Source organism: Strigops habroptila, chromosome 7, assembly GCF_004027225.2.
Source record: "Strigops habroptila isolate Jane chromosome 7, bStrHab1.2.pri, whole genome shotgun sequence".
NCBI classification, from domain to species: Eukaryota; Metazoa; Chordata; class Aves; order Psittaciformes; family Psittacidae; genus Strigops; species Strigops habroptila.
Genome location: NC_044283.2, coordinates 36,095,107 through 36,121,024, shown reverse-complemented (window position 1 = coordinate 36,121,024; position 25,918 = coordinate 36,095,107). Strand labels below are relative to the sequence as shown.

General features: G+C 36.7%; 1 long non-coding RNA gene across 1 annotated transcript; it reads right to left on the bottom strand.

Annotated features, from left to right (window-relative positions):
• Positions 1-2,270: 2,270 nt before the first annotated feature.
• Positions 2,271-25,591, bottom strand: LOC115610313. The gene is made up of 7 exons (XR_003992182.1): positions 25,507-25,591; positions 24,589-24,660; positions 22,366-22,417; positions 13,948-14,030; positions 11,340-11,401; positions 4,812-4,847; positions 2,271-3,906 (listed from the first exon to the last, which is right to left on the bottom strand). It is a non-coding gene; the product is annotated as an uncharacterized LOC115610313 (long non-coding RNA).
• Between the last annotated feature and the right edge of the window lie 327 nt (positions 25,592-25,918).

Genomic DNA, 25,918 nt, shown 5'->3' with positions numbered 1-25,918 from the left:
TACGCATAGGATCTGTAAGAGTATCATGTATGTACAGATCATGTTATGTCTCATGTTTCTGTCAATGGAAGCCTTTAGAGAAGTATAATTCTGTTCATGTGCCCATGTTTTTTGTGCTTAAAGAGTAGGAATTTAAAATCACTTTAAATGTCTGCAGAAATCTTTTAAAATTCATAGCCCTCAGGTTTATAATATGTTCAATTATTTCTTCAATGCCCAGGATAATCTCTGTGTGTGCTCTTCAAACCTGCATGTCTGACCTCACTTCTACATATAAAGGCCTTATTTTCTGTCTCCATAAATATGGATAAGCATATGACTCAGTTCAATCTTTGAACAAATGTTCTCACTATTACTTCCTGCATCTGTGGATGAGTCATGGCCCTCGCTATTCCTTTGCATTGGACAATGAAGACTGGGAATAGCTTTGAGTGTGGTTAATGGCCTAAGAATATGGAAAGCAGACAGAACTTCTGCAGAATCGTGGATTTGAAATTTGCTGAACCGTCACATTGAATATGGCAAGGAAGCATGAGCAGTGATTACGATGGCAGCCTGGGGGCTGCAGCATAAGAAATCATAGGATGCATTTTACGCAGATCTATTTCTGTACTTATGTAGCTTTAATAGGATCACAAGATACTTACATATCAACAAAATAATAATGACAAATTATGTAATATTTCTTCTTAACATTATTGGCAAGATGCAACTGAGACTCAAGAACATAAATTTTTCTTTAGCTACATATTTCAGTAACTTCATACTTGAAATACTTGGTATATTAGAAATTCTTTTGGAAATATTCTAATTTGAAAGTTTTATGGACAGATTGGGCTTGGTGTACGTTTACATGGACTCAGTCTCCTTCTGAATTTTGATCTGCTATAGCAGAACTATTTTTAGCACTTTATAAACCCAACCTTTACCAAGCATTTACCCAACTGGTAACTGCATGAGAAGTCTTTGTATATATAATTGTACGTGCCTATCTATAATTGTATTTCTGTTTCAAGCACAAGTCAGCAGAACAATGGAAAAAAAATAATATAAATATTTCATTGATAATTGTGTTGTTCTCCTATTGGAAATCTATTTGGTGTAATTTCTTTAGTGCTATTCACTCCCTACTTCCTTTTAGATATCTCCATGTCCTCTGCCCGTGGCACAAAAGTGGTATTTTAGTTTAGTTTAACATGCATCTGTTGGCTGATAATCTCAGTTCTCAGAAACATGACTTAAAGATGCATTGTTGGATGAATACTTGTATCAAGTCAAGACTGGATCTACACTGCTTCAGATCTCACCTTTCAGAGCCAAAAAAGATAAATTAAAAAATCTCTGGTTCATGTGGATTCATGAATGAACTATCTTTGAATTACTTTGGAAATCATTATGTTTAAAATCAATCGAAAGTTTAGAGTATAGAGCAATGCTGCTAAAACCAGCACTCCAAGATCAACATATCACCATCAATCAGCACTAGATCTTATGGTCCAGAGGACGGAACATGTCTTAAGTGGTGCAAAGTCTGCTGAGCAATGCTGAAATTGTAGGTGGATAACAGTAACTATGTATCTGGGACAATCCCTCGCCTTTATATCATTACAAGGGGAAAGATGCAATAATCTGCACTAGTTACATGGTCTCACAATACCTGTTACATCACTAGAAAGGGTTGATTTCTTTCACCATCTATCTCTAATGCTGCTAGCAACAATTCGTTGTGTATCTCCAGACAAATTAATTATGAATATACTTTAATTGCATGAGTCACAATCAAATCAATTGATAATCATAGACTAGTCATAATTACTTCTAAAGAAGTTGCATTTCAGTTCAAAACTCATTAGGCTAACATAGATGGGCACTTTGTGTAAAGTACTTTTGTTTAATAATGAAAACAAATCCTTTGATTTTGAGCAAGACTGTCCCTTCTGCCAACAGTTTGTTTCAGAAATTATGGCTTTTCTTGTACTGAACATGTTTTTTATTCAACAAGAACTTGTCAGTATAGTGCTAGATATTTAGAACCTTAAGTAGATATTTACAGAAAACACACTTGCGACTTTGCCACAAAAAAATGCATATTTGAGAGAGAAGAATGGCAAACAAAAAAATATAGTTCTGTTTGGTCACACTATATGTTTAAACAATATCCCTAATATAAGGACAATCATTAAAGACATATAATTAAAAACATTTTTGATACTACATTATGTTATATTACATTACATCACATTATGTTACATGCTTACCGTGGCATGTAGAGTAGGATTCTATTTTTTTTAAGCCTGAACCAAAAGCATAATCTTTAAACTAAGGAAACTATCAGTGGACACATATGGTTTTGCTGGCATCGGTATACTCCTTGGTGGAAGTGCCTGCTCATGTAACGAGCTGTAGCAGTGAAAAACCTATTACTAAGAGATCTACTAGCCAAATAATTTAGCAATCAAAATATCTAAACAAGTTGAAGTGTAAATGACACACTGAACATTTTTAATAATTTCTGGAACTAGATAGGCAAAGGTACAGATTATAATTGCTTACAAATTAAGTTGCCTGAAAAACTTCTGGAAGCTCTCTAATGACTGATAGAATATTGCATCCTTTTTGTTTCATTCAAGCAAGTAGAAGTAGTGTTGAGAGTTATTAGTTGTTTAGCTTAAATAAGTAAGTCTTAAATCGAATGAGTTACTTATAGTATTGTGAGGTTTGGTATGCTGTCTGCTTAGCTTTACTTGCTCAACACGAGTAGCTAGATTTGTTGAGGCTGTAAGCCGTAAGCTGTGGACTTTCACCTAGATACGCTTTCGGCTGGAATAGAGTTAATTTTCTTGCTAATTTTCCTAGTAGCTGGTACCATGCTGCATTATGTTTTAGTGTGAGAAGAATGTTGATAGCACAATGATGTTTTAGTTGTTGCTAAGTAATGTTTATCCTAGGTCTAGGATTTTTAGTGTCCTGTGCTCTGTTGATGAGCAGGTGCACAAGAAGCATGAACGAGAAGATAAGGAGGCTGCAGCCTTCAGCAGAAGCTGCAACTCAACACGATCAGTTAATGGCCTTCCTGTATGAAGATGGAGAAAGAATATAATAAGGTGTTTGAAGACCTCAGACAAAAATCACTACTGGGTGATTAAGAAAGGAAGTAAGGCACGGTTGCAGAAATCATAAGGGTATATATAATTATCCAGGGGTTTCTTTGTTTGAGGTCTCTCTCTGGAGGTACCCAGCTTAAGTGTACCTTTTGCTGTACCACTCAATCATTATGTTTTCTCAGAATCGGACATCTGAAACTCTGCTGCAGGAAACTTAGGGTCAATCCTGAAGGAGGAGGAAATGCACCAAGAGTGAGGGTGTGTGAGCAAGGAGTAGAAAAGGGCACCCATTGGCTCATTGAAGCTTCCCACTGTGAAGGGATTCCAGTCCCGGCAGTTAAAGTCTTGGGTGGTGTGTGTGCATGACTCCTTGAATGGTGTGTGAATGCTTGGGCAGTGGATCTCTCCTAATTGTAGCTATCTGAGAGTAATTATGGAGAATATTATTACTATTTGCTCTGGAGGCAGACTGAAAGTACAAGGATCAATTCTGTATTGATGTATCCAAATAACATCTATTAACTACCCTTTCTTTCAATGGCAACATAATTATCTGCTTCTGTTGAGAATAGTATTTCTTTTATTCTTATCATGAAACTCAGTCTAAGCATGAGATTATAAACCTGGTTGCTCTGATTGTGTTATGTAGGTGAAGTTTAGGAAATCATGTCTTACATAAGAGCACAGATGGAAAAGTTTAAGCTTAGGCAGAAGCCTTCAGAGATAGTAAGTTCTGGACAGGGAAAGGCCTCTTCCTGTTCCTGAGACATTCTGCAGGTAAAAATATCTTCTAGAAGTCAGGCTGAAAAGACAAATAAATATTTCTTGAGGAACAGTAAAATTAAATACCCTTTTCCATAAAACACTGTTTTAATTAATTTGAATCTCAATGAAAAAAATTCTGGACAGTTATCACAAAATAGACAATCAACTGTAAAACTTAAAATATTAACTTGTCTCTAGGTTCTTTTCTTAAAATTATATTGGATTTACTTTGAACGTCTACTTAAGTCGCTACTAATAGAAGCAATAAGTAATGGTAACTGGAAATTACAATGAACTGAAGATTGAAAAGTTACCGTGAAATAATAGTGCGGTTAGTGATTTGTTATTTCTCTGTTCCAGATTGGTAATGACCTCTCTTTTTCTGAAAACACTGTTGTCTAAATGAGACCCTTTGTTCACAGAGTCACAGAATGGTTGAAGATGGGAGGGACCACTGCAGGTCATCTTGTCCAACCCCCTTGCTTGAGCAGTGCCACCTAGAACCTGTTGCCTAGGACCATGTCCGCATGCTTTTTTAGTATCTCCAAGAATGGAGACTCCACAACCTCCCTGGGCAACTTGGTGCCAAAGCTCCATCATCCTCACAGTATAAAGTGTTTCCTGATGTTGAGGCAGACTCTCCTGTGTTTCAGTCTGTGTCCATTGCCTCTGGCCCTAACAGTGGGCACCACTGAAAGAGCATGTCCCTCCCTTCAGGTATTTATACACTTTGATGAGACCCCACTGACTAATTCTTTCAATTGGAAAGGTTTAAATATCTTTGGTTTACTATAGCAAGGAAGTAAGGTTTTCTTCCATTTTATTTGGAAAATACTGGGAAAAAAGTATAGAAGCAATGGAAATATGGCAGGAATTAGTATCATCATATCCAGCTCCTGTTCCTGCTTGCAACCATGCAAAACAATTATTCCAGAAACTTACCTCTTTCTTAGCTTAAACATCCTAAGTTTCTTCCCCCTGAAAGACAAGTATAGAGTGATCTTCAACTTATTATAGTTTTAGCTACTGCTTCATAGAAAGAAACTCATTATAGGTTTTCTCAGAGCTCCTTGACTTAAAGACTTGTGTCATCCCCAGTGGATTATAAAAGATACTCTTGTTTACTCCTATCCTTTACTTTGTGAATCTACTTACATTTTGTTAGACCCTTCATATAAGTTAAATTTTCTATGCCTCTTATGATCCAGCATCTACTGCAATTCGAACTCATCTTTCTTGAATATAAGTGATCACAATTTATACTTGATATTGCAACTATTAGTAGAGACAGGCATGAAACTGGTATGTTTGTATAAGAAATTCTAAATCAAGCTTTTCATACAGATATAAGAGTAAATGAGTTATTCTGAAAAAAATGGAAGCACCAGCTTTATGGACAGTGGATTATGTTATTAGGTGTTGACAGTGTATGGAAAAACTGCAACTAAGATCTAAGTAATTAGTGAGAGACAAGTTAGGTGGCAGAATGGTATCAAAGGAAAATCATGGCTGTAATAAAATCACCTTTCATAGGTTTAATAATGCATAAATGTATCACATGATCATAAGAACAGTGAGGGCATCGGCACAGGATGGCACAAAATCTGTCAATAGCGATAACGAGCTCAGCACAGGTGCTGTTAAGTTGCATACTGTTAAAGTAAAAAAAGGATAGTTAAAACTATTTAACTTTTTGACATTCAAGCTGTTAAAGATGATTAAATGTAATGTAGCAGTAGCTATAGGGCATGTAAAGATCATAAAAAGATGAAAGAACCATGGCGGGATAACCCAACAGTGCATCAGCAGCAATGGCAGAACAGTAATAGTCCATGTATTCTTCATACAGCTCCCTTGCTGCTCAGAATCCTCTCTGTCATGGAGCAGATTAATGAAACTGAGAAGAACTTTATAAAGGTAGCACTTTGCTGCTAAAAACTGTTAACTATCTAATCTTTCTGTGACACTAATGCTACCTTTTTACATTGTAAATTATTTCGTAGAAGAATTCTTTATTTTCTGTGTACCTAGAGACCTTGATTGATTATTATAAATTACTTGTGCAGTATACCTGGTAATTTTGTTTAATCCCAGCTACTTATCCACCTAGCAGCTGACATGGAAGGAACCCCACACAAAACCAAAGCAAAAGAAAACCATGCAAGGGAAGACACATGGGGCTGGATTCTGACAGCTTTATCCCTACCAACTAGGAAGTAGTAACCTATTTCTGCGAAGTGGATTGAATTTTCTGGATATCTATTTCTTCCTTAAAACTTGTATTTAAATGAAAATAGTATGTTCCTGTTGGATTGCTTGAAAATAGTCCCCCCAACAGTTTTTCAAAAACTTTAATGTTAGAAAATACTTTGTTTACAAAAGTTTAGTGGATAGCATAGATGAATTTCATAGATTTCTCCAGAATTAATATCAGATCTTCTTTAAACATTATTAATATGCCATTGTGGTAAAGAAGAAATATTTCATAAATCTGTTAAAAGTCCTGTAATACTTCTTCAAAATTTGTATAAGTCCATGCACTCCTTTTGACAACAGTGGAATTACTAGTAGAAAGGCACTAAAGAATTCAAGTTTTGTGGTACTGGCCATAAATTCTTGTAATACTAAATCTCACTAAATACAAAAGGCATTTAAGGGATTGACCTTAAGAATAAAAATAGAGAACCCTAACTGTCTTCCATGAAGAACTGAATGTCAGCATTTTGTTTTAACTTAATTCTCTCCTAGAGTCAGCATCTTTTCTACAATTTTTTTTTTCTATGGAGATCATATCTGTTAGAAGCGTCTTCAGTTCATGTGCTCTGTCCGACCTTCTCTACACCAGTGTCTGAGTTTCTTATCAAAGCCCCATTTACATACATATTTTCTTAGGGAAGCAAGACTGTTGGCTTCTTGTTAGGACTTAGCTGTATTGTAAATCACTGCCAAGTTCAGAAAGAGATACAGGAAGAATTGTGATTCAGAAGCACACTATTGAAGTCCTGAAGGGACTGCGGTCCTCCACTAATTTGTGAGTCCTTGCCACACCTTCTTTCCTCCACAATATCATTCTATTTTCAGCACCTAATGCTACTATCGTTGAAAGTGCTTTATTTTGTCAAGAAAGTATAAGCACTGTATTGCATGTGTGCTACTGGAGCAAGAGAGACTGTCTTGTAGTTTCTGACTTATCACTTTATCCAGTTTAGCATAATAAACATAAATTATTGAATTGCACAATGGTCCACTGCATAAGGATAAATAAATATATAAAATTTAAGAGTATTCATTTGGATAAAAATTCCAAGTTATTTATTTAACCAATCTTATGGGGAAAAGTCACTATAGGAAAATCCATCATTTTTTGTTTCAGAAATTTATCACAGAGTACCACTTCTTTACTGTAGCTAAACCAATAGAAGATAGTTCTGAGAAATGGAAATGTATAAAACCATTACAGAAAGATGGCCAAAGCACCTGGTCAAATAGGCCTTCTGATTGAGTTGTCTCAGCCAACAGTGAGATAAAGGGCAAGTTATCTGAAAATCACAGAATTTATTCTAAAGCTAGTGTGTATAAACAGCAAATGCATTTTAGATTCCAGCCCTGTGTGCATAACCACACAACTGTAAACATAAAAATGTACTTTAAAATTTAGAGTGTTTTTTGATGTTTGCCTTTAACGAGAAATTAAATTTTCCACAAATGTTTAAATGTGTGTTGTTCATGTTTGTTTAGGTGAGTTTTACAGCTCCTGGGTGAAATTTCTGGATAGAAAAGAATGGCACAACAGCATCATGCTTTAGTGCCTGAAATGCAGGAAATCTAAGTTTAGGTTTTTGTTCAGAATCTTGTAAACTGAGGACTCTTTCACATTTGAGAAAAGAGGTCTTATCCAATGGGCTACTACAGAATGGATTATGGTTTGGGGGGAGTAAAGTGTACGAGTATTTTGGAAAACCCTGGGGTTTCACTTTGCATTAGAATAAAAACAAACAAACAAACAAATCTGAGGGGAAGTTTCCCACCAAAATAGCCTGTTCTTTTTTTAAAAAAAAAATAAATCTCTCTCTTCCCCCTTTCCCCCACCAGTATTTTTTCAAATTCAGAAGAAATGAGTTTCAAAACACAAGTGAGGGCAAGGTGCACATGCACAATCCTAAGAGTATATTAATCATTATTCATGCAAGTGAAGTTGTCATAATTACTTTCAGACTTGATTACTGCTCTAGAAATGCCTCTTTTGATACAGAAAAGGGTGGGAGGGTCATTAGTTTTCAGTCCGTTCCTAATAATACAGGAGTGCTTTGAGGTTGGCATAAATCCTTTCAATGTGTCATGATTAAAATAGCACAGAAGCATAGTGTTTAAGGTTGAGATTAGTTTTGCTCAAGAAGGTATATGAGGACTTTAACAAGTATGTTACAAATGAAGCATATCCTTCCAAACAATACCACTTTTATACTAAGTACACAATAATTTTTTTCCAGAGAAGCTACAAAATAAAGCAATCAATTAGTCTGAGTTAATATCATTTAAAGATATTTAGTACTATCTGAATCATTTGTTGGTCCCTAGTGATCTGTAAAATAGAATAACCCGATCTTTCAAAATGAATGCTTACTGAAAGTCTGTGCTATGGCAACATCTCTCTCTCAATCTCTCCCCCTGCTCTCCCCATGTCCCCACATTTATATTACAATTACTACTAATCCAGGCTTTTTTTTTGTGAATTAATGAAAGACTTTTTAAAGAATAGAGGGCAAACTGAAAAAGAAGAAAAAAATACAATTTTGCATCATTTTTCCAGTACCAATCAATAAAATCTGGTTAGGAATTCACAGAGATCTTTTCTTCCTTCCAGAGATAACCATTTACAATCAGCTGGAGATGAAAGAATGCTTTTCAGCTGAGACTGAAACCTGAACTTCTGGAGTTATCAGTGTTTTATATCAGGTTTTTTTTGCCTTCTATTCTGTATTTCCTGTAATAAATTTCATTGTGAAGTAAACTGCAAAATGAAATTCTAGTTCAGTAAAAATAATATCTGAGCTTGCCAAGGTAAAAGCTATCAGCTGCAAAACATGGGGGCTGGCCAGAATTAAACAATAACTATAATTTTAATTTTTTTTTCATGTTTCACAGGCCGTAACACCTATCTCTTTTACTTACAGCTCCAAAGTTACCACTTCAGTCCCATTTTATTTTTCAGATTTACATTCTTATTAACTTTTAACATGAAAATGTGTAGTTTACGGTCTTTTCTACAAACAGTTGAAGCAATCGGTTGACAAAATAAAGAGATAAACAGAAGCCTATTTCGACTGTGAAACTTTTACTATGGCTGTTGTGCTAAATTTGATCTGTTGCATTTAAATGTTAGAAGACTTAGCAATGCTTAGCCTTCAGGTACTGTCCTGCACTTCAAATACATATGCTGAGTGGTATGAATCTGGATTATGTTTAGAAAGCCAGCCTCTAAGGCTGGACCTATTTCTAGGCTTTATATTTGAGAAAAAATGTGCATATCATATGAAAAATTCAGAACAGACCGTTACTATTTCATCAGCTGCCACAATAGTAAGGTATTACAGCTGTTTTACACAGGACATGCTGCGTTTGTGTGCAAACTGCTGACTACAGAGTCCTCCATTTGTTTTGTTTAGAGCGAAACACCATTTTTGGTGTCAAAGTCGCTCTGTGTTTGTGTGTTTACTTGAGGTGTGGGCTAGGCATTACCATGCAAGTGAAAAAATACATCGTTATCACACATTCTGGAGGGGCAATTAAAATGCCATGAAATGTAAAGAGCTTGAAGAATATGTGTTGCAGCTTCCTTTGACAAGGGAGATTTGTCAAGCTGTCAATTGTGCTGATTAACTAAATGACCACACAGTATCACTTTTTACCTTTCCTTTTGTAGAAATTATTTCAAGTAGTGTTTCAAACCAATACTCACTGTTAAAGAGTTTCCACTGAATCAAATAAAAAACCCCAAACAAACCAACAGATATAATTCAGGATTTGTTTACACCTATTTCTTGATGTTACTTTTCTTTAGAATTAAGAACTGTTTTAGTGTGCACTTACACTGCAGCAGGTGCACTCAGGCTGGCATAATGCACAATTTAAATATGAGATACAAGAAGATAGAGAAAGGTGGTGTTTTCAAAATGGAAAACAGATAACGCAGAGCTTATTCATACTGGGTAATTATGCTTCTTATTACCTCTTCTTTCTTTTGGTGCCAGATTGGCTTGTTACTCCACAGAGAATATAGGTAGGCACTGTATTTTCAGGATTGCACTTTATCAGGCTTAATGTCAAGATACACGGAGTCTGAGCACGGAATGTTATAATGCAACTGCTCAATAAATGAAATATTTTATCCCAATTAAACCTCAACACATTTATGAGAAAAATAGCCCTTTATGCCATTGCTATGGCTGCTGTCAGTTACCTCAGTGTTTAACACTGTAGGAAAATTACAATTGCAGTGAGCCAGCGGCTACCGAGAAGCTGTCTTCTAACACCCAGCTAACATATATGCTCATACCTGCACTAACTAGTCATCTCACAGACCCAGCCAAGTAGTCAGGTAAAGAATTTCTAATACCCATTTTTAGAGACATAGCAGTGACAGACAATGTAGGTCATTTCAGAATCCAAGTCTGAAGTCATCTTGCTAGTGTTTTAAAATTTGGTGACCTCAAAGCTGGTGAACGTTTCTGAACTCAAGTCAGCATTTCTCTTCTTTCTGGCCTTGCTTTTGTGCTGATAAATAAGAAGATTTCCTGTATGCTGGGAAATCTGCACTGATATAGATTTTATAAATCTCTATAGTGGGTCATCACACTGTTACAGCTATAATGTGCAGCCACTCTTCAGTAACCCATGTACCCCTCCAGGAATCACAGCAGTAATGATAACAATAAACAGAAAGAATTCACTTTTCGAAAGTCCCCATGTCTAGTGTCATTAAATAGCTTAAAAACAGGAAGACATTCTTAAAAGTTCAGTTCTTAAAAGTAGCCTATAAGAAATATGACGAGAGACTTTTTTGCAGGGCATGTTGTGATAGGACGAGGGGTGATGGTTTTAAAATAAAAGAGGTACAGGCTGGAAGAGAGGAAGAAATATTTTACAGTGAAGGTGGTAAAATACTGGCACACGTTGCCCAGAGAGGTGGTGGATGCACCATCCCTGGAGACGTTCAAGGCCAGGCTGGATGTGATTCTGGACAACCTGATCTAGTTGAAGATGTCCCTGCTTATTGCAGGAGGGTTGGACTAGGATGACCTTTGAAGGTCCCTTCCAGCCCAAACTATTCTGTGATTCTATGTCTGTAAAACACAAGCTCTAGGTCAGCATCATCCAACTAGTGTACAGGCATCTAACTAGTGTTCATTTCAAATGGAGTTTGCTGCCTGAGGTATTTTACAGGCATCTGGGAAAATTTTAGTTTCTTACGTTTGTGAGCTATTCAATCTATGCTAGTTCACGAAAAGTCACTCTTGAAAGGCACATCTGGTCTGTGGATTAGAGAAACGAGAATTAGCACAGTATTATCAGCTTCAGTTTATCCCACCTCAAACTTATACAAAGTTTTAAGAATGTATTCTCATCATCTAAAGAAGATCATGTAATTACTTAAATGGTTACAGCTTTAAGGGGTCTCGAAGCCTCAAGGCCCCTTCGTGTCAGAGGCAACAGAATGCCTTCTAGTAAATATTTTACTACTATACTATGTACAGTTTTATTTTTTGTAATGAACAAAGCACAACCTTAATTTCTCAAAAGGAATCATAATTCTCTTGTTTACATTTCTGTCACTCAAAGAAAAAAAGTTTTGCCTTCCTGCTCTATTTTGTGTTAAGAACAAATTATAATAACAAATACAATTCCCCACTGATTTTTTTTTCCCCTCACTTTTTCCTCAATTCTTTCTTGCTTAAAATGCCTGTCAGTACTTTTAACAGTTCCTTGTATCTCCAACAAGACTGGCCTTAGGCTGTCGCTTGACAGAGACACCCAGGATACCTCCATCACTTCATAGGTAGCAGCTGTCACCTTCCCAATGCTCCTTTTGTTAGGAAAAGTGTGTTGCTACTTGGTCTACTTCTAGTTGTCATAAATTTGTGTAACCAGGATGCTTCAACACGGTAGTATCACACGGTACAACTCTCCAACAGCTTAGAAAAAACATCAAGAGTTGGTCTTACAATTATGCCAACTTTGTTACTTAGGCTTCTGGTACTTTTTATTAAAATGTTAACTTTTAACTATGCAGTCATTAGCACAGGATAATATATAAAAAGGGTGCAAAATGCAGTGTTTAAAAGGAAATAGAAAATGTCACTTAATCTAATACTACCTTACTTTCCTCACAGCCCCTCTTATATGTATATCTGCATCCTTGGAATGACTCACTATGTCATCAAACTTAAAAAAGATAAGAAAAAAAGCAAGGACTTCTTGAAGATAATTTAGTCTAGACATCTAACCCGGCATCAAGAACTGCAAAAAAACCCATCCTAAATTATGGCGATTTCTCTATCTGAGGCAATGACCAATTGTATCCCCCTCAATAAAGTAAAAATTTATGGAAAATATAATCATCCTTAGTAAAACAGTTCTCTAGACCAAAACGAGGAGGTAATTTGAAAAAAGAATAGTCTTACTTACATTTTTTCCATTCATTGTGGGACAACCTAACCTGGCAATGGTTGGAGATTGGATGTTGCCCTTAGAACAGCAGTGCATAAGAAATCTCTATTTCCTCATTTTCCCACAGATGCACTAAATTATGGGGATATTTAACAGTATTTAACAGTATAATTCTTCATTTTGCCCATGCCACCCTAAAATACAAAAATCCTTACCATTTCACTTAGAGTTCCACATTCTAATCACTAATCTTCCCAAATCTTATTTTAATTGAAAACTAAAGCTGAAGCCCCAGTGCTCTGAGTCCTTCTGAGAGGAGACTGGGTACAAATGCTCCTGCCTCCACTCCAGCTCTTCTATATTCAAGCTCAAGATACAGTCACTATTACCAATGTTCCCTCCTTTAGTAACTCTTGAGATATTATTCAAAAGTCAATAAAATCCACAATAAGAAATCCATATTTGTCCATCTATGCATTTGGTAAGCATAACAACAAACTTGTTGATTTGATACCATGGGGCAGGAGTAAAAACAAAGACTTGCCAGTGCAGTCTTTGTACATAATAGATTATACTAATTACCTTGTAGGGCCAAATTTAAATTCTAAGTATTAACTCTCATTCATTCCAGGTGGGAAAGATAAAGCCTTTTTATAAATAAAGAAGCAAGAATAAGGAGGTTCCACAGAGGAGAAGCACTGGATTTGTAACACTTAGTATGTGCTTATAGCTTTGCACACTCAAGGGGCTGTACACCCCCATGTAACTGAAATAATTGGTCTGTGACATCATTCTATGGGTAATGGTTTTCAACAGACATACTGTATTTCTGTGGATGTCATTACAGTATTATGCCATCAATACTGTGAGTTGCTGCAAAGTCATCCCCTCAGTTGTAACAAAAGCCTTAGAGAACTCCCCTATTGTACAGCTTCAGGGTCTTTCTCCCCCCACCCCCCCAAACCATAATGAGCTATATGCTACATATAGGCTAAAAAATTTAATTCCTCTTCTTCCAAAAAGCATACAACACTATTACCTGAGCTACCATGTATTCTCAATTCTATTATGTTACTGGGACTTTCAACACACTAAGAAGCAGACATGATAGCAGGCACAGTCTCTGGACCAGATCTTTGGCCTTTGGCTATATGGGAGTTATTAAACTCACAGCAGTTTAGAGCAGCTCAAGGTTTGGCCCATTGCCATTTTTAGAGTCAGGAGACAAAAAGTAATGCCTTGTGGCTTCTGTCTTCTTTCTCCAGATCCTGTGTTTGCCAAAGACTTGGATCATCTCAATTTACTATCTTGTTACTGTTAGCTTCTTCCTTTAAGCCTTTAATTGGCTTTGGTCTTGAAACTTTGCAAAGCTTTTTAAAATCTGTTGTATGAGCCTCCTTTTTTTAGTTACCTGGAAGAAAGAAAAAGCGGCATAGTTTGGTAGGCTTGTGAAGTGGCTTGAGTGACTGAACGTGGCTTGCTTTGTGGCAATACCTGTAGAATGGAAAGAAGAAAGAGGAGAACAAGGCAGGCAGGAAAAAGGAATATTCCTGAGTTAAACAATCAAGACAAACACGACAACAAAGACAAAGCTATAGTTGTAAGGATGAGGAATTTTATACGGTATAGAAAAAGCAGATGTATCTTTATGGACTTGCAATATTATGCATCTATATACTCCTCATTTACAAAACTAGTCCTTTCAGTTCGCCTTGCTGACTTGCCCTATGGCCTTCATTTTTCATGCCATCTATATAATATCTTTAATTAGGTACACTGAAACCAAGGGCTTAGGCTTTTAAAGCATTAGACACTTATGTAGATAATGATAACAATCGTAGTTGCATTAAGTAAGATTAAACACTCTTTCTAAAGAGACACAAGCTTCATATTTCATGGAACAAGAGAAGTTCAACTGACAGAAGGAAGAAAACTTCCCAAGAGGCAAATTATTTCATAATTGTTCACTGAGGGGATTCTTTTGCCTTCTTTAAATATGATGCTAGACTGCATCACAGGTAAAATACCAGACAGCGTGGATCCACCTGAGTGTTTGATCCTATATTCCACACACGAATGAGGACTATTTTAACTAACACTAACTTATTTCTGTACTTGATATCTCAGAACTTTATGACTCTTCTTTTTTCTCTACTATAGCTAATTAAGGCGGTAAGATCCATTGCCTGAAGCCTATTATTATTTCATTGCCTAACTATGCTACACTGATAGTAATACTTAAAAAGTATAATCATGATATTAAAGCCCATAGATGGTAACTCTACCCATAAACACAGGTGTATAATTTGAGTTTTTAAATATATTTACCATAACAAAAGGTATTAGTAGTAATTGTAGTGCATTTAAAGTGGGATTAATGTACATGTTAATTATGTTAGTCATGTTAATTTTTTTTTTTTAATAGAAAAGGTCACCTCATTTTTCTCCTTCCACCTCTTCCTAAAAACTTTCTTTTGCCAGCATGTCATCAGCTGTTAGGTAGCTGCTTACTACATTGTTCAGACTTTATCATTACATAGTGCTTACCTTTGTGGCTTTCTCACCTGGTATGTCTGAACTGGATTGATATTACAAAGCACTGGGGAAAATATCAGTTTATGGACCTGTTATCTGTAGTGATCAGGGCCTCAGTACAGATTTTTTTCGTCCAAATTTCAGGTACATTGCCATGAAAATAACAATGAGGCAATAATGAGGCAATGTGTTACTGGGATCTACCTTTGAACTAGGAAGACAGATTACATACAATCAATCTACAATCAATATACAGGGAAATACATATATCTCAGCAAGTAAGCAAGCATTGGTTACCTGGACTATCCAATTTCTCTTTATTTTGAAAAGTTCTGAACTCAGAAAAGAAAAATTTCTTGATGGAAATGAATGCTGCTTTCCAGGAAGAGAGATGTGAGAGGCCACATCATCCTTAAAAAAGTGGAAATATGCTCACTGTTAATCACTTAAATTGAGTTCATCGTATTTTTTCTTGTACTAGACTTAATTCAGGAGAGGGGCTAATGCCCAGATCAGTCCAGGGATGGAATGAGTCTCTATAGAAGGGTCTCTTCAAGGGGTGCAGCTGAGTTCAACTATTAAAGATGGCAGGCTAGCCTTCTCTTGCACAGGCCTAAGGACAAAAGGGGAGCGTAATGCAGCGGCAAGCAGTTACAAGCATATCTGAGCTTTCACAAGTTTGAGCCTTTAAAAATAAGAGATAAAAGTTAAAGGCTACATGAACACAGTTGTTTTCAGCTTAATTAAAGTAGAATATAAATATTTTAACTTCATTTTATATATACTAATTATTCCAGTTCCAAACTACGCCATCTTTGTGCTAAAAATTGCTGCACTTCGCTTTAATAGTCTCAAGAACAAGGATAGCAGGCCAAATACCATATGCAATTTATTTGGTCTGAAGAAACACACCTCCTACACAAAGCCACGATTTCATTGTTACTTGTTAAAATCTTAACAATCTAACATTCATAATCCAAATTATCCAATTATTACAGCTCATTGCCAATAATAATTCAGCTAAAACAGATATACACAAAATTTCTAGTATTTCTTCCCCCTTTTTCTGGTGTTAATGCTCACCATTCCTATGCTGCCTGGGTACTGAAATGGAGAGGAAAAGAGGACGTGTCATGGATAGAGTCCTGCACTTCACTCATAAGTGCATATTGCAGTAGCACGGTAAGTCATTAGTATCTCAAGTCCATGCCCTGTTATTTCTTCACTAGCCTTCAAGTTGTGGTTTCCCAATAACATAACTAGTGTTTAAATAGCACATCACATCCACATACACATCCTTGTTCTAGGTCATTTAAATTTCGATATACAAACCAAATAATCTCTTAGAGCTATTAAGGCAACCTCTTGTCACCAATATCAGCTAGCTAAGCAACATGACTGGTAAGTTATCAATATTGCTCTGCAGAAGGACATACAGTTTTTGCTATAGAGAGGTCTAAAATAAGTGGAATATGAAGATGGTGATCTGAGTATGTTTTGTTATTGTTCTCATAAAAATCTAGTGTCGGGGCTCTGAGAGCATTTCTGCACCACCAGGGGGGTTTAGCTGGCAGAGCTCAGGCCCAACATGGAGACAGTAGTCAGTAGCCTTGAAAGAAAGAGAAGCTTCAGTGGAGGCTCTCCATGAACAGCTCTGACAACAGCTGCTTTTACCTTGGGTTTTTGTGCTTCTTCCTTGCCTGAATGATATTGGAAGTGCACTGCAACCATGCCTGTGCCTGTCCATGTACCCTGTGATCCAAAACCTGACCCATCCCTTAGACTTGACTCCCCTGGTTGACCTCAGACCTGCCTTATCACCATGAACTTACCCAGAAATCTCGTCTTTCAGCTCAGCTCAATTACTGTCCCTTGGAACTGCTCTTCTCACCCTGTTCAAGTACAGTCACCTTTACTGTTAAGGCCACTGCCTCTGCCTACCTTGTTACACTTAGCTCCCAGCACCCTTTCCCTTTGCAGCCACCTACACTTGATGCTCCCTGGCAGCTAGGTGCAAAAAACCCAATGAGACTGCATAGCCTGAGGCACTTGGGGCACCTACTTAATGGGGAAGTTGTGGATTCCTCTCCCAGCCTGAGCTAATGCTTAACCTAAAATCTGCAAACCTTAACTGAAGAAAAAAAAAAATTTAGGTTCCCTTGCTATGCAGCTGAACTTTCCACAGGCTAGCAAGCAAGTTCATCCTTTCCCCCTTTCTCTTCTGCATCCCAGTAAATCTTTAGTTATTCTCTGTAAAGTAAAATGGTTTCAGTGAACAAGGTTAAGAGAGTCCTATAACCTTGTTACCATAGGAGTTAGAATTGGCATACAAGATAGGATTGATAAATTCAGATCCCTTCAGGCAGGCATAAGAAACTGCAAGTGAATTATCTAACTACCTTTAGATAAAATGGGAAAGCATTTATTCTATCTCTTAGGCTCAGTCTATTAGATGTTCTTTAAAAATACCTGTTAGATTTGAGTTTGTAGGCAGGAAGCCCAAAGCTCTACTTCCACCTTCTTAAATTCCTAGTAAGATGTATTTTAGTAAAGCCTGACAATACTTCAGGCTTCTGCAGTCATAGGCATGAACAGGACAAGAATTTCACTGGTTAGGCAATTTTATCAGTAAAAAAAATTAGACAATAATGGACTAATGGTACCTCCGGGGTTAGATAGTAACTGAACAGGAGTTGTGGATATTTCATATCTGGCTTTACACATTTCTGGGTTTATACACTAAGAAGACAGAAATTAATTAACATACTTCTATTTCTGATACACTTCACAAAATTGCACAGGATACCTGCTGAGATTTAAGAGACCTGCATAAAGTAACTCTTTGCCTTTAACTACTTCAGGGTCTTACAGATTTTCTTGCCAGTATCAACTATTGAAAAAATATCAAGTGATGTTCCCCAAGTCACAAGTTTAAATTAATTAAGCATATACCATAAAATTAACTATTATAATGAGAATACCTTTATTTTTTTATCCTGTCTTCAAAATTTCATGTGCATTTGTGTTATTCTAGAGAGATACCAAGAAAAAAGTAACTCAACTTTTTGAAAAGTGGCAAAACCACAAATGCAAGACTTCTGATTAAAAAACTCAAAGAGTTGGAAATAAAAAATTGTATTCGTAAAAATTAATCACATTTCTAAAATGCAGGTTATAAAAGAATTTAATTGGTGACTAAGATGAAAGGCAATACTGTTGAGAGAAATTGCAAGGTGATATTTTACACATAATTTTATTACTGAAGTTGAGGTTTGGTCAATTAAGCATACCTAGTTCTAGTACAGCTGCTAGTTACATTATGCAGCAAAGCTTCTTATTCAGTTATGTTGCACTGTGCAATCCGACTTGCTCCTGCCAGAAGACTGCTGGTTCTGCAGGGCATAAGCTTCAAAGAGCACAAACTAGGTGTTTCTGTTCACAGTGGAAAAAAGAGGTTTTAAACAACTAAGGTTTTCTTTACAAGCGCAAAATAGAAGGATATCTCTCTTTCTAGCCCATAGGTACTCTACAATCCTTGGATAGGTTCAGATGGGTTTTGTCTTTGCATAGAAGTATATTATTCATGCTTCTTTTCCTTTCCTTTTCACCTATGATTGTGCATACCCAGCCAGCAACATGTATGGGCTTTTCTGTAACTCGTAATGCTGGGTTTCTATAGGAAGAGGAACGGTGCTGAGAAGGAAGGTGCTTAAGTGCATAGAGTTTTGCTGAACATTGGCTTGCTTCAGTGCAAAAGGCTAGGCCTGAGGTTCGAAGAGATTACATACAATCAATCTCAAATGAAGGCCATAAGGGTACCAGGCAGTGAGCTGGAAGAAAGATTGGCTGGCCGAATGAAAGAGGGAATTAAATCTGCTTCTCAGTAAAAGTGAATTGCTACTTTGTGTTGAATAGTTAAGTAATAGAGAAGTGTGAAAGAAGGCGAGGAAAAGGTGAGCCCAGAGTTCAAAGATCATCCAGAGCTAGGGTCTCTCTTTCTCTCAGCTGACAGAAATACATTGTCTCTGGTAAGTAGAGACTTCAGTCTCCTACCAGTCATGAATACAGACAAAATTGGGAAACAAAAGTTGATTTTTCTCACAGGGGGAAAGATCAAAGCTGTGTCAGAGACAGGTTTCCTATTTTCCAAAGAACTGACTTCTGCAGAAGATTAACTAAAGGGAGACTAGAAATTGAAAAGAACATATCAAATTCCCAGGCAAATACTTTTTATCTTTTCCTGCTTTATACCATGCAATATCCTAGGATTTCCCTGTGAAAGAAGAAAAAAAGAGCTGCGCACCTTTAACACTTCTCCCAGCAAAATCTTTTTATGCTCAGTAAAATATTTTTCTGATTACACTTCTGCCTTTCATAGTCATCACAATACAGTAAATAGAGAACAACAAGTTTCTATTAGCAACTTCACACACACACAAAGAGACACATCTTTCACAGCAGGGTCCAGCTTGTCCTTCAAATACATCACTAAAGCCAAACCAACCCAAATTTCAGGGGAGTCTGATGTCTGTAAGTGTCAGGAGTTCTGGTTTAGATTTCATACAAATCCAAAGCTTTTAGCAAGGCTTTGCATGTTAGTCTATCAAGGGACCTGCTTTACAGGTTTCAAGAATGATTTGCATCTATCAAGTCAGTGCAATTTTCTTCAGCTGCAGGAATTGCCTTGGAGATCCCCTATCCAACTAGCAATCAGCTTTGCATATCCAGTGTGTCTGAAATGGTAATCTGTATCAGCCAGCAGTTTTACTCTCTTAACTACTAGCTAACCAATTTTAGCTAACCAACCATTCGCATTCCCATCTTTCTGAAGCTAGATACTGCCATGACCAGCAATGCTCTATTGACTGGCTACAAGTGATGCTCCATTTTATTTGCTGAAGGTCACTGAAGAAAACTGAGTTGCATTAAGCAAATAGGAAGTGTTTACAGACCTAGATTCTAGGATGACTTTATAATTGAAATAAGGACATAACTGAGGAGGGACAAAAAGATCAACTCACAGTTGAAAATCTCTTTTCAAGTGAAATTTGATGATCTGAGATCATCAACGGTCCATCAAACTGAGATCACTGCTGTTCAAAGGAGATTAGGATAATGAATCTCAAACTTAAAATCAGGAGTTTTGCTGATAAAATTCTGGATTTTTTTTTTTTAATTTGAGCCATCTGTCTGCCTCTGAACCGGTGTGCACTGGCAAGTTATTAGGGTGGTTCTGGGAGTCATCCTACTCTTTCAGGAAATCTTTCTAGGCTGAACATCGGGGATCCAATTATCTGTCACTGAACATATATGTCATTGCATCCAGAAAAAAATTGTGATAAAAAATAGAAACTCTGCAGAGTCGAGCCACAGTAGCTATGGAGTGCCGAAAATACAGCTTTCGGTTAAACCCGTGTTTGTTTGCATTCCACATATGCTGTGTGACAGGGTTCTGTGTTCACACACTGGCTATTCTAAAAGATCACAACGATTGTGGGACCTGGACAGTTCCCATGCTGGATCAGGGAAGAATGTGAGGAGCAAGGAGCAGCAGAGAGAATGTGTGGTGAACTGACCACAACACTTGTGTGCTGCTGTGGGGGAGTAGAATCAGGAGTGAAGTTAAGCCTGGGAAGAAGGGAGGGGTGAGAGGAAGGTGTTTTTAAGATTTGGTTTTATTTCTCATTATCCTACTCTGATTTGATTGGTAATAAATTGAACTAATTTCCCCAAGTTGGGTCTGTTTTGCCTGTGACAGTAATTGGTGAATGATCTCTCCCTGCCCTTATCTCAATGCATAAGCCTTTTGTTATATTTTCTCTCCCATCCAGTTGAGGAGGCGGAGTAACAGAGCAGCTCTAGTGGGTTACTGACATCCAGCCAAGGTCAACCCACACCTTCCTTTATTGTTCTGTTCAAGTGTTGCCTTCACTCTCTTTTCCTGTCCTGCCCATGTATTTTTTCCCCCAGTTATTTTTCTCTTTTATCCACCTATACCATTAACTTTTACCCCTCACTGCCCTTTCACCTAGCAAGAAAAGCCTTATAAACACAACTGGAATTGTCCACCTCATTTTGGTCCCAACACTGGTGCAAAACTGGTCCCCCAGTAGCAAGCAGAGGGAGTGTTGTCTACTTCTTTCTCTTTTCGTTGCTTACTCCTTGCATATGTTTGGTACAGAGAATCTTCATTGAATTTAGCATGTCAGAGTCCTGTGACTCTCCTTTGATGCACTGAGATTCAGGCAAGGGCATGTTTTCACAAGTGTGGCGAAAGATACCATATGTAATTCAAAACTTGTAGATAATGGACATGGTAAATTTTCATGACAAAACAGTTCTCAGATTTCATTACTATTTGAAATCTAGTCAAACCAATATTTCCCTGTCGTCCCTAAAGCAAAAGATGAATTATTTTGGCTAGTGAGATGGTCTGTAAAAAAGATTTTCCACATAATTTCACCTTCATAGACTTTCATCTTCACCTTCTGAATGTTTCAGATAAAATGTGTCAGGTATTGCAGAAAAACAACCAACTGAAAACATATTCTTATAAGGGTAAGTTAACAAGCAACCTTGAAAGTAATCAATAAATGCTTCCTCAGTCACCTTTTGTATCACATATGTGCAGAGAATTTCCATGCAGAAAACAGCTTGGACCATCTGTCCTGATCTCTTTCTCTAATCTGTCATCAGTTTGCCACTTATGTATAGTTTACAATATTAATTTCATGCCAATAAAATCTGTAGACCACATCATAAAGCTTCATTCTCTATATATTGACAGACTGATAGCAATTGGCAGGCTTAAGCATTTTCACTATAATAATACTTATTTCAGTCATAAACCTTTAACACATTTTTTCACCCACTTGTCCCTCTGTAAACTAATAATCTTGAACAATTCTCTTTACATTATACTATTCATGAGCATGGAAGAATCTGAAACACAGTGGATCCCTTCACCCCCAGTGAAAATGAATTGCCATTAACATGCAGAAGCCCAGCAAACAAGACTCTGGAAAAAAAAATACTGTTCTGCTTAGTTAAAAACAACTACTTGTGTTAACACAATAGCTGGAATAGAACTAATGTTTCATTTTCACCAGACAACTATTGACCTTCCGCAACACTTGATCTTCAGAATAAAAAACTTCATCTCTGATTACACATGCATTCAACAGTAGAAATATTAGCTAATAAAAAAAGCATATATTGAAAACTGCTTGCCTGAACAATATTCTCAATTCCTTCTGATGGAATAAAAAGTTAACTTAATTACTGTATTACTCACTTTTATCACAGGCTTCCACTTGCTGTTGTAGTAATTTTCACTTTCACGGATACTAGAACAATGCAAGAACACAGAAAACCAAAATGAAATTATGATATTTTTGTATTGATTAGAAGCCTTTTTCTATCCTTTTAACTGCCTTGGTATTTGTCCAATAATGAATCAATGAAATATTATGTAGTATGGATGGTGATATTTATCAATACATTGCACATAAATCACTGAAGTGAGGTTTCTCTGGTTGTATTGGAAACAGTCCTCAGAAGTCAACAGTAAAACTTCTGTTGATTTTGTTGGGAGCAGAACTGATTCCATGCTCAGTGATTTGCATCAGAAAATTATCAAGATTGTACCACAACACTGCTACCTTGTGGCATGACATAGAGCAGAATCATTACTGCTTTTGTGACATGCCTCTCACTTCAGCAACAGGGACGCCATTTGTCACAAAATGCTAACACATCATCTTACGCTTGAATGTACAATTCCCTTTCCATTCTAAGTCTTTACATTATAATTAGTGGAAAGCTGTGCCCATTTGACTCATGTTAAGATTACGAAGTTTTAAAAGATGATCCCAAATTACCTTTCCATTACAGTTCCAATTCATAATGTATTCATTCATAAAGATGCGAATTATCTTGCAAAATTTTGTAATGCTGATGATAGGAAAATGGATATAGTTTTCCATTAATGACCTGAAGAAGTTTGGAACTAGTTAGTATATCACAGATAAAAATACCCTTCCCTACTCCACTATATTTATGTCTCATTAGTTTATGGACTTAAAGCCCTCCAGGGATTGTCACTCACAAATCCACCTAATGTTTATGAGCTCTATATTTTGCATTTGGATCTCTAATTTAGCCAACAGACATGGAAAATCATATAGATAGAAAACTCCCTGGTGACTACAAAGCTCTAGGTTTTAATAGAGAGGGCAGAAATAGCATAAGCATAATGTTTAATATAAGCATAATGCTTAGCACATTAGGGGTAAGCTAAGTGTATCACCTAGGAGGAAAGACATTCACACTATTTCAGATAAGTGTAATACTACTCTTTCCAGGACTGTTGGCTTCTAGTGATACGGAGCTTAATATGGCTGTGCGTTAATACCATCCAGTTCCTGTTGAAGAAGGTTTTTTAATAGAACTCTTGCAACACAGGGAAGTGAGTATCATCTTTTCTAAACTGATAGCTCTGAACTCTGGGGACTAGTGGCCCACTGTCATTTCTCCAAAGTCTTACAGGCCACTGCACATTCTTTATCAATACTCTTTTTATTCGCAAACTCTATACAAACAGCCCAACCATAAATGGCACAATAATGGCACATAAATGGTACAATAATGGCAGGAGTTAAGCATATTACTCCCAAGTTCAAAGCTACATAAGAAAATGAAAATGCTGTACAGTATTACTATTCTGTTCTCTGAAACATCTATTAAACATGCATAAATTTAACTGTTCTTTCAGTTTTCCACAGCATAACACATGGTGCAGTTGATGGATCTTAACACATGCAGAGAACTATCCTCTTTCCTACTGGTAATATTGGGCACATAGCTTCAAAACAACTATTGAGGTACCTCTGAAGTTAAACATAAAATCGGTTTTTTCATCCAAAGAGAGAGCTATGTCCTAAAAAATGCAATGTAAAGTTTGGGAAACTGAACTGGAAATGTGGGATTTCCCTAAGATTTGGGAATAGATGAGAAGATACAGGTTAGATATTTAGCAAGACTTTTTAAAAAGGTGGATTGTCAGCAGAAGTGTCTTAACAGTGAATGCTAAATAAAAATTCCCAATAGACACTACAGTTCTGAAATTTGGCTAAAGTAATAATGCAGTTTTATGCTTAAATCAACCTGTCCTAGCCAGAGGAATTTATTGAGCTAGTACTGTCTCCATCTCATATGTATCAGTTAGTTTTTTATATCAAATAAAAACAAAATCAAACTAAAAGTGAGGACCTCATCAAAACTAGTTTTTTAACTGTTTTTTACTACAAAGGTGATATGTCTTATGTAAGTATTCAGTAGTATTTAAAGATATTTTCCCAACTAAGGTCTCCTCTTCCTTGTGTTTAAGATGTTTTATTACACTCCCTTTACCCACAGAGATATAACTGAGTAGATATTTCCTGGATGATTAAAGCTCTTTTTTTTTTTTTTTTTTTCCCCACAGGGAGTGAATTTTTACAAGGATTATTTTACTCACCTAGAAATCTTGAGGTGAAAATGGTATGCCTGGTAAACTGTAATGTATCACTTTTGTATTCTCAGTTCAGCCCTGTGAACCACAAGATAGATACTTACATTATTGTTCTGCCTGCTCTGTGTTAAGATGAATTCAAATATAGTATTACTGCCCTGATAGAGTTGCATAACGTGCATAATATACACATCTATACCATAACTCTGCACTAATACTGAAGCTAGTGGATTAGGCGTTTTATAAAAGTAGTATTTGTAATAAAACTTGCTGGCACTAGCAACCTAACAGCAGATGGGGTTTTATAGAGGGCACATAATGATGATTCATTGCAGTAAGTACACATGGATCCCTCAGATCTTCTTTCAGTTTAGTTCTTTCTTTGGTTTATACAGTGATTACCTGGCTGTACAATTATTTGAAAAAGCAACCAAAAGTGATGTCAGCTATCTGCTAAATTACTAGTAGATATAAGCAAGCTTTATCTTTCGGAAGCAGATTCTTTCCTGCAATGCCACTTACTGATGTGAAATTAAATACCTGTAGTTAAAATGTTTCACCTGATATGCTCTCTATTGTTAAGTTGGCAAGCGATCCTTGACTGATAAAATACATTTCAGAAATGTATCAGTGGGGAAGAGAGGAAGACGATTTAATGATTAAAATAATGAAGTTTGAAAATCTGGGACTGGTGTTCACAAAATCCCTATGTGTCCCTAAGCATGCATCTCTCTATGTCTCAGTTGTTCTAACACGGAAATAAGGCCCGTACTGCTCCATGTCACAAAAGTACTGCAAAGAAAATAACATATAAATAATTGATAGATACTTTAACCTTCAATAAATTATACTTTACTGTGTTGATCCCACTCTATCTCCTAATACAAATAAGTAAATAGGTTCCCTCTAATTATCTGCAATTACCTATCTAGAGGAGAACAGTAGGAGGAGTATTTGAAAGTGTTACAGTAAGAGTTCACATGTGCTCTGCATCCAGACTCCCCATTCTCAAGACTTGCTTTTAACTTCTGAAGCAATGGAAAGTTTCCTGTTGAGCCTCAGCTCCATCAGTTCTGCTACGGATGCTCTTCCAGCCTGCTCCTCTTCCCCAGCAGGCCTGCAGAAATAAAAATTAAAACAATAAGAGCTAGCAGAAAGAAGGAGATCCCAGGGAATGTATGATATAAGCAGTCAGAACTGAGTTTTGACTACCTGAATGTTGGTCAGTTTTCAGCTCAATCGCACTTGCAGTTTCTCAAAGCAACTTATGCATTCTCTAAACAACTAAAGAAGTCACCTATACAAGACAAACTATAACTGGAAGGAACATCTGAAG